At 37.9% G+C, this 17,167-nt stretch overlaps 1 protein-coding gene across 4 annotated transcripts in view; it reads right to left on the bottom strand.

The window, feature by feature from the left end:
* SOX5 (SRY-box transcription factor 5) overlaps nt 1-17,167 on the bottom strand; it is a 1,089,507-nt gene that overhangs the window by 1,047,036 nt on the left and 25,304 nt on the right. Inside the window, exon 1 of one of the 4 annotated variants that reach the window (XM_066354428.1) lies at nt 16,940-17,167. This exon is cut by the window's right edge and continues 148 nt beyond it. The exons of the other annotated variants lie outside the window; for them this stretch is intronic. The gene's annotated coding sequence lies outside the window, so the exon portion shown is untranslated. The remainder of the gene's footprint in view (nt 1-16,939) is intronic. 4 annotated transcript variants of the gene reach the window in all.

Here is a 17,167-nt window from a genome sequence, read left to right as displayed (position 1 = left end):
TTAAACAAACCTGATTTTAAATCCGCTTGGAAAAAACTCCATGTTAAATCTCAAATTCTCCCATAGTTACTTAATCAGAAAATGTTGGAAAAAAGAAGTGATAAGAAACTAAAAGGCAGTTTTTCTTTCCTCCCAAGAATATAGAGAATCACTCATATCTCAGCCAAATATATTTAGAATATTGGCAGCTCAAATTGGCATGATTGACACTAGTAAATAACACCAGAAACAAATCCAGAGATAGGAAAAAGTGTTATCATAAGCAGTTTTGTGATTCATTTTTTTTTTCTCTGTAAAACAGGTAAAAAAATGCTCAGAGATATCACACATAGTCATTTACATACAGCATCAATTTATGGAATTTTCTAAGGTGTTAATTAAAGTTTTAATGAATGCTAATCATCTTTAATTTTATTGGTAATCTTTGTTCAACCATATGCTTTTATTTTATACCTGTAAGTTAAAAAAAATACTTTAAATTGTTTTACTTCCTTAACATGATATTTGTATTAATATTTAGGAAACAAAGTTTCTGAGGCTTATCTAGTAAACTTCTATAGTTATTTTACGTATGTTTAACTTCCTTAAATAAGGTATGAAGATAGAGGATTTGCATCATCAATATATTTCCAGGAGAGCATCTAAAAATATTTCTTCTTTTCTAAAAAAAAAAAAAAATGATTCTTTTAAAGTTAAAGTGGTTTTGTGCCAAGGAAACAAGGCTGAGCTGGAAAACTGAATAAGGCACTGTACCCTAGAACCCTGGAAATAAAATAGTACTTATTAAATCATTGTACAACCTCTACTTTAATATTTCTCTGGTTCAGGGAATGGTTTTATTGCCAATCATTCATTCATTCATTCATTTAAAAATATTTACTGAGAAGTCTTCTAGGGTCTGGGTATATAGCAATGAATAGAACATACAAATATCAATATATGATATATTTCTCATCTCAGAGATCTTACATTGTAATTGAGGGAGGCAAGAAAATTAAGCCAATTCAAAATGGCAAAAAGAGTTTAGGAGGAAAATAAAGCAAGAAGCAGTGATGAGGAAGAGGGAATGAATTGTGTTCTTGGAGAGAAGTGTAAAGGATAATGAAGTTTTAGATAGGGTGGCCAGGAAAGAACTCAGTAGATAAATTCATTTGAATAAAGACACAAAGGAGATACAGCAAGACATGCAGATACCTGGAGGAGGCGCAACTTGTACCAAAGCTCTGGGGTGAGAGGATACGAAGAGGGTTTCAGAAACATCAAGTGTGGATGGGGCACAAGCAAAAGGGAAGGCTTTGGCTATGAGGTCAGAGACATCGGGGAATAACAGATCATTATTGTTATTGTAATCATCACAAGGCTACTGATCCATGAGCGTAATGAAACCATTAAGGGCTTTGACTGGAAGAGGAACATGATCTGTGTACATTTTACCACAGTCATTCTGGCTGTGTGTTAAACATTGGTTAGAGATGGGCCATGGTGGTGGCAGGGACACCAGTTAGGAAGCTACTAATATAATCCAAATGAGAGAGGACGATGGCCTTCAACCACTGTGGTAGTTATGGAGGTGGTAAGAAGCAGTCAAAATTTGGGTATATTTTGAAAGAAGAGAAGACAGGATTCCCAGGAGACTAGAATTTTAAAGAAAGAGTGGTGTAAGAATGAGCAAGGGTTTGGCCTGAGCAATGCAAAGAATGGAGTGTCCATTACTAAGGTGAGAAAGACTGTAGGGGAAACAGGGGTTACAGGGTAGGAGACCAGGAGCTCATTTTTGTAGCCATTATATTAAATTGCTGATTAGCCATCCAGGGAGAGATGTCAAGTAGGCAGTGGGTATATAAGGGTCTTTTTGTTTTGTTTTGTTTTGTTTTGAGAGAGAGAGAGAGAGAGAGAGAGATAGGAAGGTAGAGGGTGAGAAGCATCAACTTGTAGTTGCTTTCACTTTAGTTGTACATTGCTTCTCGTAAGTGCCTTGACTGGCATGAGCCAGTGTCCCCTTCCTCAAGCCAGCAACCTTGGGCTTTTTATGCCAGTGACCTTTTGGGCACAAGGTTTTGGGCTTTGGGATAGTATGAATGATTCTCCCACTCAAGCCAGTGACCCCATATTGAGGAACCCACACTCAGATCTGGCGACCTTGGGTCTTCACCCTGCGACCTCAACATTCTGTGCTGACGCTCTCAGTGACACATGCGTTTAAATTCCAGGAGGAAGCTCTGGGCCCCATGTTCATATTTAGAAGCCGTCAATGTTTGTGTGGCATTAGAGCCATTAGACTGCATGAAGACTTTTGTGCTTTGATAGAAAAGACGTGAGGTACAAGAACTAAGCCCTCGGACATGCCAATGTTTAGAGATTACAATAATAAAGAGGGACCAAGTAAAGAACAGATAAGCAGCAGCTAGTAGGTAGGAAGAAAAATAAAAACTAAAAATCCAATTAAAAAAAGTGTTATGTGACAACAGAAGTAAACAACAGTCTGCTATGCTGACGTAGCAAGTGGTGAGAACTGACATTGAATCATGGACATAGCAACATGGAGGCCACTGCTGATTGAATAAAGAGTAGTGTCCGTGGTGTAATAGAGGCAAATGTCTCTCTGAGTGGTTCTGAGAGAAAATTTTAAGAAAATTTATACAAATTTTAAAGGACATCTTTAAGTTGTTGGAGTCAAATGTAGAGTAGCAGGAGAGGAGTGACATCAAAAGAGTGTTCTTCCTCTTAAAATGGAAGAAATAACAAGTTGGTGAGTTGATGGGAAAGAGAGGAACAATGGTAAATCTGACAGTGAAGAAGAGAGAGAGGCCCAGGGAGGGGCAATGTACGAGCAGGCCTGAAGGAATACACTGTTGCATCCTGTGCATGAGTGGAAGAGTCAGCTTTAGCTAGGATCACCAACAGCTGATACACTGGAACTCAGAGAGGCAGAGTACCTGCAGGCGGGTGTACAGCTATGGAAACAAATTTCCAGAGGTCCTCTTCCTGTTCCTTTAATTTTTAGAATAGGATCCAGACCACGCACTGAGAGTGTGAAAGGGAAAGGAGACATGACAAGTGTAACAGGTGTGAGAAGGGAGGAGAAAACTAGGCTCTCCCCGCCAGGACAAGCTAGGCTCTCCCCGCCAGGACAAGCTAGGCTCTCCCCGCCAGGACAAGCTAGGCTCCCCCCGCCAGGACAAGCTAGGCTCTCCCCACGAGGACAAGCTAGGCTCTCCCCGCCAGGACAAGCTAGGCTCTCCCCACGAGGACAAGCTAGGCTCCCCCCGCCAGGACAAGCTAGGCTCCCCCCGCCAGGACAAGCTAGGCTTCCCCCGCCAGGACAAGCTAGGCTCTCCCCACGAGGACAAGCTAGGCTCCCCCCGCCAGGACAAGCTAGGCTCCCCCCGCCAGGACAAGCTAGGCTCCCCCCACCAGGACAAGCTAGGCTCTCCCCACCAGGACAAGCTAGGCTCTCCCCACGAGGACAAGCTAGGCTCTCCCCGCCAGGACAAGCTAGGCTCTCCCCGCCAGGACAAGCTAGGCTCTCCCCGCCAGGACAAGCTAGGCTCTCCCCAGCATGTTACTGCTTCTCCTGAGACATCAGTTCTCCTAGATGATCACACAAATTCTTCCTTCTTGTCATTCAGAGCTCACCTGTAATGCCATCCTCTTCCCTGATCACCCCAAACAACACAGATCCTGAGAACTACTCCCTATTATATTATGCTATTTATTCTTTTTCATTCAAAAGTATCCTGTTTCTTTCTTTATCATTTATTCTCTGTCATGCATACTAGCTTTTTAAGCTCCTGGAGAGCAAGGACTATTTTGTTCTGTGTTTTATCCCCAACGCCAAAAAAGAGTACATGGCACACATTAGGTCCTCAGTTCACCTCCCCATGGGTTACATCTGGGGTGGTATGACTTCCCCAGAGAAATGTTGTCTACAGAGGACACCTGCATAGGAGGCCTCTCTCCACACTGTGATTCTAAATGGGCACAGCCCCACACATAAAGGATCTGAAGAGAGAGCAATAAGAAAGTAAATCTAGAGGTATTTCTGTTACCATTATCATGTGAACCATTAGTTATAGTGCGCTGCACCGACGCCCTTGCTGAGACCACCTGCAAGAACCCAAGAACCAGTAAGAGCCTGGTTTGGGACCCAGTGAAACTTACCTTTTGCGATGCCAGGAGCAGCCACTCAGTTTGAAAGCCTACCCAAAAAATCATGACTGGCGATGGAGACTCAGCTTCTACATTTCTTTTCATTTTCTCTATTGTTCATTACTTTTGTCTCTTTACACATTGCCAAATATAACCCAAAGAAAAGAATTGAAATTTTTGGATGTTCTGTGAAAAGCTCTGGTCACGGGACCCAGCGTCGTGTTCAGTCACCTATCTCGGCGAGTTCCAACTTCCTTCATCTTCTAGCATACACAATCTAATTACTGAAATTCTGTGGCACACTGAAAGCTATAGTATATATTTTTTTGCCAATCAGACCAAAAAAATAATTTAATTTTGAGGCACTCACACCACATAGCTGTTGTGTTGTCACTGTTTCATTTGACAATCCAAGGGAAAAGAGGTCAATGCCCCTGACTAAATAGTCAGGCATTGCATGTTTTAAAAATTCTTGCAGCACACCGATTGAAAATCACTGCTTTAGGCCCAACTACTGATTTCTTATGGGAAAAAAACAAACAATTTTTTTACCCTGGAGAGAGTGAGAAACCACAAGTTGTAAATAAGTGTAAACGTCAATCAACTACGTTACAAAAGGTGAGTGAAATTTACACGATCTTGCAAAGCTACTTTTTTTTGAGGAACTTGATGTATTTGATTTAAACTAGCAAAATATTCATTTACAAAAGGCTATCTTCATCACACACTTCCGTATGTGCAAGTTTAATGATTTTTGTAATTTTTCTGTCAGTACAACACAGGGGAGGGGGTCACCTCCTTGTGGCTTTATTGTGCAGCATCTTCCTGAGAAGAAAGCCCAGAGATCCTAGGGCCACTGTGTGTTATCCGAAGCCGTAACTAACATGCTCTCTTCATTGCCATTTCTCAGGGTCTCACTTACAGAAAGTAGCATTGTCGGCTCTGCCAGTTTTAAACTGAACATCCCCTTTTACGGAAAGTATCAACAGGGATATATTTTTTATTCATGGCTTGGAGGTCTTGTCCTCATCTAAATATTAGAGTCTTGACAAGTCTTTCCAACTTATATCTTATATAATCATGCTTGCTACTTGTTAATTAGTAGCAGGGTGATAACTATTAAAAGTTGAAAGAGTTTCCTGGTGGTTGCAACAAGTTTCAACATGATCCCAAACTTTGGCAATAACCACAAGGGGAAAAAGAAAGCAAAAGGAAAATTCCTCTCTAGAGTCTTTCATTTCTGAGAGAAGGGTAAATGCTATTGGCATTACATCACTCTCACTTGAAAGACTTCTTAAGGCCAAAGGAGGCTAAATGGTAGACCTGGTCTTGTCCAGAGTGCCAAGTGCAGGCCACCGTGGAAGCCAGGAGACCTGGGTTCTATGATCAATTCTCCAACATACCCATATGACCTTAAAAGTCTCATCCAGCACCACTGGACTTCAACTTCCTTCAGTGGGTATGGAGGAAGGATTATAGGCTACAGAACTGTGTCACAATTCTAAAATCCTATTTCCACCAGCCAATATAAACACTTGAACAAAATTTTACAAAATACGTCTGAAAGCCTGGGCATTATAATCTGTCTCTTTTAATAGGCAAATACTCCGTATTTTGATAGCTAGTGTAAGTATGACACTTTTCGATTTTAGAATATTTGAACTTTTATATATATTATTTTATTCACTCCTCTGAAGAGTCTTATGAACTATGCTACAACTATTTCTTTCACAAGCTCAGAAAAATAAAAAAATAAAAAAGAAGGAAGGGGAAAAAAGATGAAGTGACTTGCCTGAGACCAGAATGAAGGTGTCACAACCAGCAGCAGGGTTGTTTGTCTCTATCACCTCATTTGGAATTATAAGTCAGCAGTACAAGCCTGCATGTAGAGGCCAGTTACCACAGAGAAAATAGAAATAAGCAGTTAATATGGAGAGGAAAACAAAGCTCTGAGAGAAGATTACAGATGTCTCTTTCCCATGAACTGAGATTAGATATCATATTACCACATTGGGTTTCCCCTATCATCTAATTCATTGTTCTTCAGAGAAGTCAGTCAAAAATAAATGTGTCTGCGGTGGTAAATTTGCTAAAATAAATATTAAAAATGGCTAGTGGGATCTTTGTAGCATGTTATCAAAATAATGAGATATAAATACTCAGTGTATATATACCACATACCTATTAAAAAAGAGAAAATGTATACATCATCCCCAAGGTCTGAAATAAATTTATATTTCCATTATTCAAAAAAAAAAGAAAAAGAAAATAAGAAGTAGAATCTTAGGAAAGTTCAAGTATAAAGTTCACGGTAGCTGCTGTCAGCACTCAGTGGTACCATCAAAAATATTACTCCAAACTGTAGAATGACTTAAATGAACATAACCCCAAAACAGACATTTTGTTTTCAGAGATTATAATTGCAGAATGAGTGAAAGTGATAATGTTTGGAATCCATCAAAATATACATGACATGCCCTGGCCAGTTGGCTCAGTGGTAGAGCGTCAGCCTGGGTGTGCAGGAGTCCCGGGTTTGATTCCCGGCCAGGGCACACAGAAGAAGCTCCCATCTGCTTCTCCACCCCTCCCCCTTTCCTTCCTCTCTGTCTCTCTCTTCCCCTCCCACAGCCAAGGCTCCATTGGAGCAAAGATGGCCCAGGCGCTGAGGATGGCTCCATGGCCTCTGCCTCAGGCGCTAGAATGGCTCTGGTCATAACAGAGCAACGTCCCGGATGGGCAGAGCATCGCCCTCTGGTGGGTGTGCTGGGTGGATCCTGGTCGGGCACATGCGGGAGTCTGTCTGACTGCCTCCCCGTTTCTGGCTTCGGAAAAATACAAAAAAAAGAAAGAAAGAAAGAAAAAAAATATACATGACATACAAAAAAATCATAAACCCTTCAATGAAAAAACTGCAACTCTAGCTGTAACAATTTCTGCTCTGCATTTCACCAAATCAAGGAATTAAAAACTAACATCTATTTGATTGTTCCAGTTTACAAAATGTGTTCATATCACTAACAAATTTAATTCTCACAAAAATCCTATGAGTTAAACCTAATTTTATGGTGAGGAGAGGGAAAACCAGAAAAATTCAGTAGTAGCCTGAATACAGAAGCCCAGCTCAAGGCTGTCGAGCCACACCCTGCCATGCTATTTCCAATGGCACAACACAAAGCTGGGTGGGGTGTGTATGGGACTAGTGGGTACATATAGTTAAGCTGCTAAGAACTAGGTAAAGTCTTATAAAGACAATACTGAGAACTTTCCTAGAAAGTCAATATTTATTAGAGCCAATATATATCCAATATGCAATAAGAGTTAACTTAGGGATTTAAAGTACAAGAAAAACAGAAAGTAGGGAGAAAGAAAGGACTTAGGAAGAGAGAGAGAAACAGGGAGGATAAATTTCCTAACTTAGCAAACTAGGTGTACCCTCCTCTCTGGACGACAGCTAGTGACGCAGCAGGTAATTGTACCGAGTACAGAGTAAGGTTTTAAAAATCAGATAAGAAATATGTCTTTGAAATTTAGACAGAAATATTAAGATAAAAAAACTGTTAAAATTTAACAAAACTGCCTGACCTGTGTTGGCGCAGTGGATAAAGCGTTGACCTGGAAATGCTGAGGTCGCCGGTTCAAAACCCTGGGCTTGCCTGGTCAAGGCACATATGGGAGTTGATGCTTCCTGCTCGTCCCCCCCTTCTGTCTGTCTGTCTGTCTGTCTCTCTCTCTCCTCCAAAATGAATAAATAAATAAAAATAATTAAAAAAAATTTAACAAAACTGCTAAGATTCTGTGATACTTCTAAAAGTTTATCTATGATGACCCATTGCTTTAGTGTGTATACATGTAACAAGAATTATTTATAAGGCCGAATCCAACTTAATTCAAATTTGAAGAAAAAAATGGTACTTCATCCAAACTAATCCGAGTCTTATTTTTAGTATTAATTTGAATTCCCCCTTTAGTTGTCACTAGGAAAAGTGTTCCATTTCAAATTTCTCCTCAAAAAATGGTAATTTCTTAATTAATTTGAGTTCTCAAATTAGCTGCAATAAGATTAAATAATACTCAACTATTTTGTCACAATCTAACAATTATTTGAACCTTCTCTTGTTTATACTAACCCTAGTAATATTATTCCTGGTAGTAGAGCATTCCAAGGAACTTTGGGGCTACCAAATTATGGATTTGGACATGGTGATATCTGAGAGTTAGAACAAAATGAAAATCATATGGTCTGGTAAATATCCACTTTATTTTTAAATAAATCTCCAAAACTGTGGTCTTTTTAAATTTATTACCATTGACATTAGTCATGAAAGTCCATGTGTGTATATAATTGTGTATGTTTCTTATTGTTTATCTATGGAAATAATCTCTCTGCAAGTAACTGCACCAGTGTACAAGTGGACAGACTGGTCTTGTCAAACCAACAAATAAACTCAAATGAAGAAACTTTGTGAAGTAAACTGTATTATTATAAAAATTGGAGCAACCTCGGACCAGTATTAAGCAGAAAAAAAAACTACATTTAATAATTTAAAATATTAATCTGAAAAACTAAAAGGATGACAAAATTATTTTTCCATTTGAACAACTTAACTCAGAATTAATAGTTTTGAAAGACTGTCTATTTCTCATAATTTTAAAAGAGCAGACACATCGATCTAAAAATGGACACATTTTTGCATGTCAGTTATAACACGTGAACACAAAAACATAAACTATTGTGATTATATTAGGTATAATTATAAAGTAAGGTAATGTATTTGAGATCTATTTTAAACAATATTTGAAACCCTTACAGACAAACAAATAAGTGGACCTTCAAAGAACCAGACTTAAGAAATTGTAAACTCATCTCCCTGTTCCTACTATTGCTTAAAACACTTTGGAGCTTCTGTTTTGTAATCCTCCAATTTGTGATTGACCCAAGAAAACAGACTTGTAACTTCTGTGCCACAGTTTGTGCTGCCCTCCACTCCCAGGCCCTTTCTGGCTCCCTGCCTGTTTTATTCACTGGGCATGGCTCAAGTATCTCTTTTGACTATTTTGAAATAGAAGGGTTTTCTTCAAAGTTAGAAAATTTGCCCACTGCAGTTATCAAGAGTCTGCCTCAAGCCCTACAGCTGCTCCAGAGGAGGCGGTCCTGGAACGTCGGGAAGATCTTGGAAGTGACTACACTGGATGACATTAAAAACCCCTTCATGTAAAAAAAATGTTTCTTTTTTTAAAAAAAATTAAATTAGTTTTAGTCATCTGACTTATAAATGTATCTTAGCAAGTAAAAACATAAACAAAACATTTTTTAGATGTTTCATTTTACCCAGACATATACATTGATCAAGGCTTTAAAAAAAAATTGGGGAAAATATAACCAAAATTAACATGAGGACATTTTTGTGCAGAAGAACTATTTAAATTGGCAATAAAAGTTGGACAAAGTGATCAACTTTGTTCAGTAAGCCTACTGGGAGGAACTATCAAATTAAAGTAGAGGGAATACACTTGTTAAAACAGAAGTCAATGGAATACTTCCATTCCCTGCTTCAGAAAAGCATCCATTTATGGGACTGGACCCTTCTATCTCTCTCTCTATACTGAATTTATCTCTTTTGTTCTTCCTGACAAACTTATATTACTCCAGACAACCAAAATAGCTAGGTTTTGGTGAGGACCATATCCTTATATAACTGTCCTATTTTGGGGAGGCTGGCTACTTTAGAATTCAATCTATCACATTTGGAACTATATCTAGAACCAGAAGCTCTTTAATTTATTGCCTTCTCAACACATAGACATGACCCCCCAAACTATGTGAAAGTCAATGGGTAAATAGAGAATAAGATACTGAGGTAGACAGAAAAAAATATCAGTCAGATTTTGCATCAAATTTATATTTCCTCCAGATACCCAAGGAATATGTATACTATTAAAAGTGCCATTTTATCTGGATGCATAATATCGAATTTACTAAAAACAGAAGGCAAAAGGGAGATGGTTTACAACATTATCAAGTGGGTACACTTCAAATTTTCAGTGATACCATTTGTCTGAATCAAAGTCACCAATAATCTTTAGTAAAACAGATTAATTTCATAAGACTGATTACAAGTAAAACAGGCTACTGATAAAAGTGTTATTATCTTTTGAGGTAGCTCTGTCCTGTTTTCTACAGTGGCTGCACCAGTCTGCATTCCCACCAGCAGTGCAGGAGGGTTCCCTTTTCTTCACATCCTCGCCAGCACTTGTTGCTTGTTGATTTATTGATGATAGCCATTCCGACAGGTGTGAGGTGATATCCCATTGTGGTTTTAATTTGCATTTCTCTGATGATTAGAGACATTGAACATCTTTTTATATGTCTGTTGGCCATCTGAGTGTCCTCTTTGGAGACATGTCTACATGTCTATTCAAGTCCTTAGCCTACTTTTTAAATTGGATTGTTTGTTTATTCACTTAATTTGGTGTTGAGTTTTATAACTTCTTTATAAATTTTTGTATTAACACCAACCCCTTAGCAGATATATTGGCAAGTATGTTCTGCCATTTAGTGCGTTCTTTTAATTTTGTTGATGGTTTCCTTTGATGTGCAAATCCTTTTTAGTTTTATATAGTTCCATTTGTTATTTTTATTTTGTTTCTCTTGACTGAGGCAATACCTCATAAATATATATATTGCTATAAGAAATATTTGATGCAGTGGGAAAGGTGGAGGAGACTAATGGGGGGGAGTATATAGTAATGGACAAAGTCTTAACTGGAGGGGTGAACACAGAATATTGTGTACAGAGATGTGTTGTAGAACCGAGCACCTGAAACCTATATAATTATGTTAACCGGTGTCACCCCAATAAGTTTAAGTTTAAAAAAAAAAAAAGAAATGTCCAAGAATTAAAAACAGAACTGCCTCATGTCCTCATGTTTCCACCTCTAGAAATATACCTGAAGACACCCAAAACACTAATTTGAAAGGATATATGCACCCCTGTTTCCATTGCAGTGTTGTTTACTATAGTCAAGATTTGGAAACAGCCCAAGTACCCAAAAGTAGATGAGTAGATAAAAAAGCTATAGTACATTGACAGAATGGAATACTATTTGGCTGTAAAAAAGAAGGAAATCTTATCCTTTATGGCAGTGTGGATGGAACTGGATAGTATTAAGTTAAGTGAAATAACCCAATCAGAGAAAGACAAGTACCATATGATTTTACTTACATGTGGAACCTAATGAACAAAATAAACTGACAAAATAGAAACAGACTCATAGAGACAGAGAACAGATTTTCAGCTGTTAGTGGAGAAGGGGGTTGGGGGCTGGGTGATAAAGGTGAAGGGATTAAACAAAAAAAAATTTTTATAGACACAGACAACAGTATAGTGATTACCAGAGGGAAAAGGGGCGTAGCGGAGGCAGAAGAGGGTAAAGGGAAGGTAAATGGTGATGGAGGAGACTTGACTTGGGGCGATGATCACACAATACAATATACAGATGATGTATTATGGAATTGTTTACCTGAAACCTATACAATTTTATTAATCAATATCACCCCAATAAATTTTTTAAAAGTATTATATCAATAATAAGACTAAATGGTCCTTCAAACTAAGGCTTCCAATTTTTATATGCTTCTAACTCTAAATCTGTTCCTAAATGATTTGGCAATAAAATAAAAAGTGGTCACATGTAAAAGCACTAGATTTGGAGGACACTAAATAATTTGTAGAGTTTTCAGATGTGAATTTTCTAAAATGACTACACTAATAGCTAACCAGAAATTATATGACTTCAAACTATTGAAAAACCACCAGCAATCCTTTGAATAAAAAAGATAATTTCAATGAATATTTTTGTACTAAATTCTGCACTGTATTACTAAGATTTCCATCATAGCATAACTTTTCAACAAATTATCATGTAAAGTTTTAAATAAAGTATTTGTTTTCTTCACAGCTGTGACACAAAGGTACATTTCTGGGATTTTTTTTCTTTCTCTTCCAAATTAGTATTTTTTAAAAAAAACATATAATGTGTCTGATATCCTTCTGCAATTAAATAGTGGTCATTTCCATTTTGCAAGCAAGATGTCTGAGATAAAAAGATAAAGTGCCAATTCCTTAAATGAATGATACTCATTGTTGGCTTTAGAACTCAGAACCTCTCTATCTTAGATTTGGAAGTTAATTTGATGTTTATAACTTGATGTTAATTTTTCATATATAGAGCACAGTTCTTGTTGCTTCATGGAACACAGGCTCTTTATAACAAATACCCTACAGATCTTTAATTGTTAGTTAGGAAATACGCTTTTCCTAATAATCTGGTCTCTTTTAAATGTTATATTTTTAAATACTCATTTAGGAAAGCTAATGAGGTAAGATATGAGAGGGATTAAAAAAGGTATGTTGTTTTCAAAATTAAAATTTTCAGGACATCAGTCCAGCAGGCATAAAACAACATAAAACAAATAACTAGATAATCAAACTATAAAAGCAAAGTAGAAATAATATGGAACCTTTTTTAGAAACTATTATTGCACATATGCAATAATTACTTCCATCAAGAGTTTTATTATACATTTGTTTTTATGGAATCATAATGCACAAGTGCATGCTATTGTTTAAACACATTCACCACACACTCCATAACAGAATATGATGACAATACGTATTAAGGATAATACAGAAAATGTGGCTAAATGCATTCTGTATTATGCTTCTATAATACAGCATGCAAATGGTTCTGACTAAGCAGACACAGGAGACAGTCGTTAGTGCACACGCTGTGAATATATATTATGAATAATGCATAAAACTTGGCTAAATCCTAATGAGCCCATTGACATCCTATGGGGTCCAAAGGAGGCTCCGATCCCAAAGCATGGCCCTGGCACATTTCTACCCACCAATCATTATATTAAAAAAAAAAAAAACAATACCATGCAAAACAAAGGACATTAAATGACATAAATCCACTCTCATTCTAGGTAAAGGTTTTGAAATAAGCACAAAAATTGGAAGAAACTTTGAAAAGAGCTAAAAGTCCATCTTACATCATCACCCCACTTACAGTTTTTCAAAATTATCCCTTGCAATTTAAATGGGACAAAAGCTGCAGTTGAAGGTTTGATCTTATTTCTTTTCTCTTGTTTTCTTAAGGGAACTGCTATTACAAGGAAGATCTGAGCAATCCCTAAGGAAAGTGACCAAACTCTTAGACCATAGCAGTAGGAAGTCTTTCTGCTTTCAAAGAGTAATGTTTACAAAATGAATTATAGTCAATTAAGTAAGGAAATAGATGTAATGTGCCTGAAAGCAGTCTTTATGGTAGAAACTCCTTTAAATTTTAGTTTCTACACAGCTTTTTAAAGGATCAAAAAGAATAAACTTGGGGTAGTGAACACACAATACAGCATTCAGATGATGTGTTGCAAAATTGTGCACCTGAAACCTGTATAATTTTGTTAAACATAGTAACTCCAATAAATTCAATAAAAAAGAAAGAAAAAAATAATAAAAAAGAATGGCATAAGCATTCTACACTTACAGTATATTTTTTTAAATATGAAACTTTTTTAATAGTCATTAAAAACAGTCCTGGAAATGAGAAACCATATCTATTATGTTTCCAAGGGTATAACCCCATGATGAACACCTACACGGGTATATACAACATGTTCACGGAACCTGCTCAGAAAGGTGGAGCGAGCAAGCTGTGCTTGAGAGGCACAGACTCAGTGTGTGACAGAAGCCTGTGCACTCGAGCTCTCCTTGGAGTGGTCTGGGAAAGCCAGGGGCCAGTGGGAATGGCCATTCTGAGAACACATCCCCAGAGGACAGCAAAGAGCCACTTGGGGAAGCAGCAGGCCAAGAAAAACCCTGCACTCTCAGAAAATATGCAAGAGCAAATGTTGAAGTGGGAGCCAGAGTTTAACATTCTGGGAGGGAGTTCTTGACAATGTGTCCAGGTTTTTCCCATCCTTCTATAGCAGGTATAACGACTGGGCACAGTCAGGCAGGGGCTGAAGGGGGAAGCTGCTATGGAGCTTAAACCATGGAAATGCATAAATACCTACACATCACTGAATTCTAAAACACAGGTCACTTAGCATCCCATATGGGAGGCAACCAGCTCCAGGCTTAGTTGGCAATGATCATTTAGCCTACGTGGTGCCTACTGGGTGCTCGCTGGAGGACCCTTTCTGTGCAATCAGACTGCCATGTTTTCCCATCTCTCACTACCAGCCCAGTCAGAAATTCTAACTCTATAAACATTTATGAAAAACAACCCTTCATAAGTTTCTATTTAAAGTACAAATATTTCTGGGTATAGTTAAGTAAGAAAATTTATGATAAATTTGCATGTGCTTTCTTTTGTGAAAAAGAAAACAAAACTAGGACAATAGAGGAGACTGGCATGTTTGGGGTAGGTAGTGGCAATTTAAAAAGTGGGTGAAAGGTTAAAGATGGGACACACTGGCGATTAACTTGGCTGGCCTTCCCAACCTGACTGACTCTGGCCTGGCCAGAGACTCGGCAGAGAGAGGAATCAAGACTTTCAACAGATTCTTAGTTTCAAACTTTCTGGGCACCATATCATTATGTGTGTGTTTACACCTGGGCAGGTGCTGTCACTGTTGCTGGAGCATGAAGTATGAAAATCATACAGAAAAATAAGGAAGCTCTTGAAACCACTTCTGCTGTTTTCCTTGTCCTAAAATTTGCCTTGTATCAAGTACAATAGAACAAAGGTTGGTTCCTGATAAGACCGACCCCACCGTTCCACAAAGCTATTCTCCCTTTGAAAATCACTCTACCACACAGTGAGCCCCAGCCGCAGGATAAGCGGCTGACAATTCCCCCCCCCCCCCCCATCGTCACCCCTCCCAGATGCCACCTAAAGAATCCCAGAATGTCTCTCGGCAGCACTTTGCCGCTCAGCAGGAAGCTGCGCTGTTTGTGATATCCATTTTGATACAAACCTAAATTAGGCCTCTGGAAATAGGTAATGCATAAAAAGAAGCATTTTGTGTCACCAAATTATTATTACAGGTTACTGTTAACCCTTGGAAGATAGAGGTGAGCTCTGCAGCCCCCCCACTGAAGGGACCATTTGTCAGGAAATCATAGGTCCTACCTCAAAGGTATTTCAGGTGAGCTCTCAATGAGGCAAACTATCTGGTTGACCCATAGGGTTCTGATAGCTCGTTTAAATGGGGACGCGAAGGGAACTGTCAGTTAAACAAAAGGGTCAGCACAGTGTGGGGGGCTGGCAGTCAGCTGGCGCACGTTTAACAGCCAACAGAGGAGTAGGGGAAAGAAAATGGATCAGGAAGTTTTACTATCAGACAGATTTAAGACTATCCTCTTCAGAGGTTTTTTCGGCAAAGACACGCAGAGGGGGCAAAAGTTCAGAGTAACAACTATCTTCTTAAAAGGCATTTGTGATAAAAACCATTAACTAGCCATGTTGAAATAATAAATCAGAATATTGAATATACTTGTTTCTATTTCTTCATATACTTCAGATAGTAAATAAGTTTTGTTTCTGAAATTTCCTGCTCAAAAAATGTATACTTCTGGTCTATAATTAAGATTCAGAGAAATCTAAAAATTTACCCTAAAATCAACTTACGCATTACATTTCTAGCACCAGTTCTTGAAAACAATTATTATTCCACTTTGTAAAATTTAACTTCTATAATATCTGATTGACTCTTATTTATCCTCCTTTATCACTACATTAAAATAAGCAGCATTTGTAATAAGTATAAACATAACTAAATTAAAGAATCTAAATTAAAGATCCATTTATATTAACATAAAGAAGACACATAAACATCTCATCTTTCAGCTAAACATAGGTCATTTTTGGATTAAAAGTTGTACAAGAGAGAGTCATCATAAAATACAATGTCACAATAACACAATAACATCTCATACAATAATAACTTTTTCTTCTTCCTCATGCATTTTTATTCTGGGTTTTGGTAAAATATTATCCTGTGTGTCTGGCTTATCTCATTAAAACAAACAGACATGACTGAGTTCATCTCTCTTGAGACATAGTAAGCACAATGCAAAATGTATTTTCTCAAATTGGAATAACTCATATTCATTGAATAAATAACTACATAATTAAAGCTTCTTCAAAGTGAGTATCATAGGTTTATGATGAAGAGCAACAGAATTATTCTGCAACTGGTATCATGGAAAATAAAATAGCTGATGAGAACAACCAAAGTTTTATAGGGAGTCGAGCAGACTATGGCTACTGGCCAAATTTCCTAGCTGCACAGAGTTTTTAATTGAGTCTCTAAATTTGAAGGCAGAATAAATGCTCTTCTCTCCTTTCCTAGATATAACCCATAAAATGATAGGCTTCTTTTTAATGTCTAAGAATCTTGTTTAGGCCTCATTCTAGTCAGCTACAAGATCTTCAGACTGAGAAAATGCCTAGTCAATCACATTAACCTGAGGTATATAAGATTTAAACATCAAAAGCCCTGGAATCACACACTTCAGGGCGAGGCCACCACAGGATCCCAACACAACCTCATTCAAGGAATTCTGACAGGCGAATTAATCGGCATCCCCAGGACGTCTAGATATCATCTGAATGCCAGTTACTAAAATCAAAGCTACTAGGTTTCCACTTTCTACAATAATCCCTCACTTCAAATATTCAGTATCATTATATCTGGTCATAGGTAAAGCACCTCCCTGTTGACAAGGCTCTTTCTTGAGTCTCCACAAACTGTCTGCCGCACACCGTACGTACATACCTGCGCAGTCCATTCCCTGGGAAGTTGTTTTGCCAGGGCTTCTGCCTTAAAAATATTCCTACACCCATGCTGACTTTGTATCCGCACAGTTCAAACTTGGATTCATTAGTACTTTTCCATAGTTACATTTCTTGTTCATTTGATGTGCCCTTTTATTTATTTTGAAGTTTTCGATGTAAGACAACCAGGAACACCACCTTCTAAAATTCCTACTATTCTACCATCCTC

Source organism: Saccopteryx leptura, chromosome 1 (genome assembly GCF_036850995.1).
Source record: "Saccopteryx leptura isolate mSacLep1 chromosome 1, mSacLep1_pri_phased_curated, whole genome shotgun sequence".
Classification (NCBI taxonomy): Eukaryota; Metazoa; Chordata; class Mammalia; order Chiroptera; family Emballonuridae; genus Saccopteryx; species Saccopteryx leptura.
This window is presented reverse-complemented; position numbering and strand designations above follow the sequence as displayed.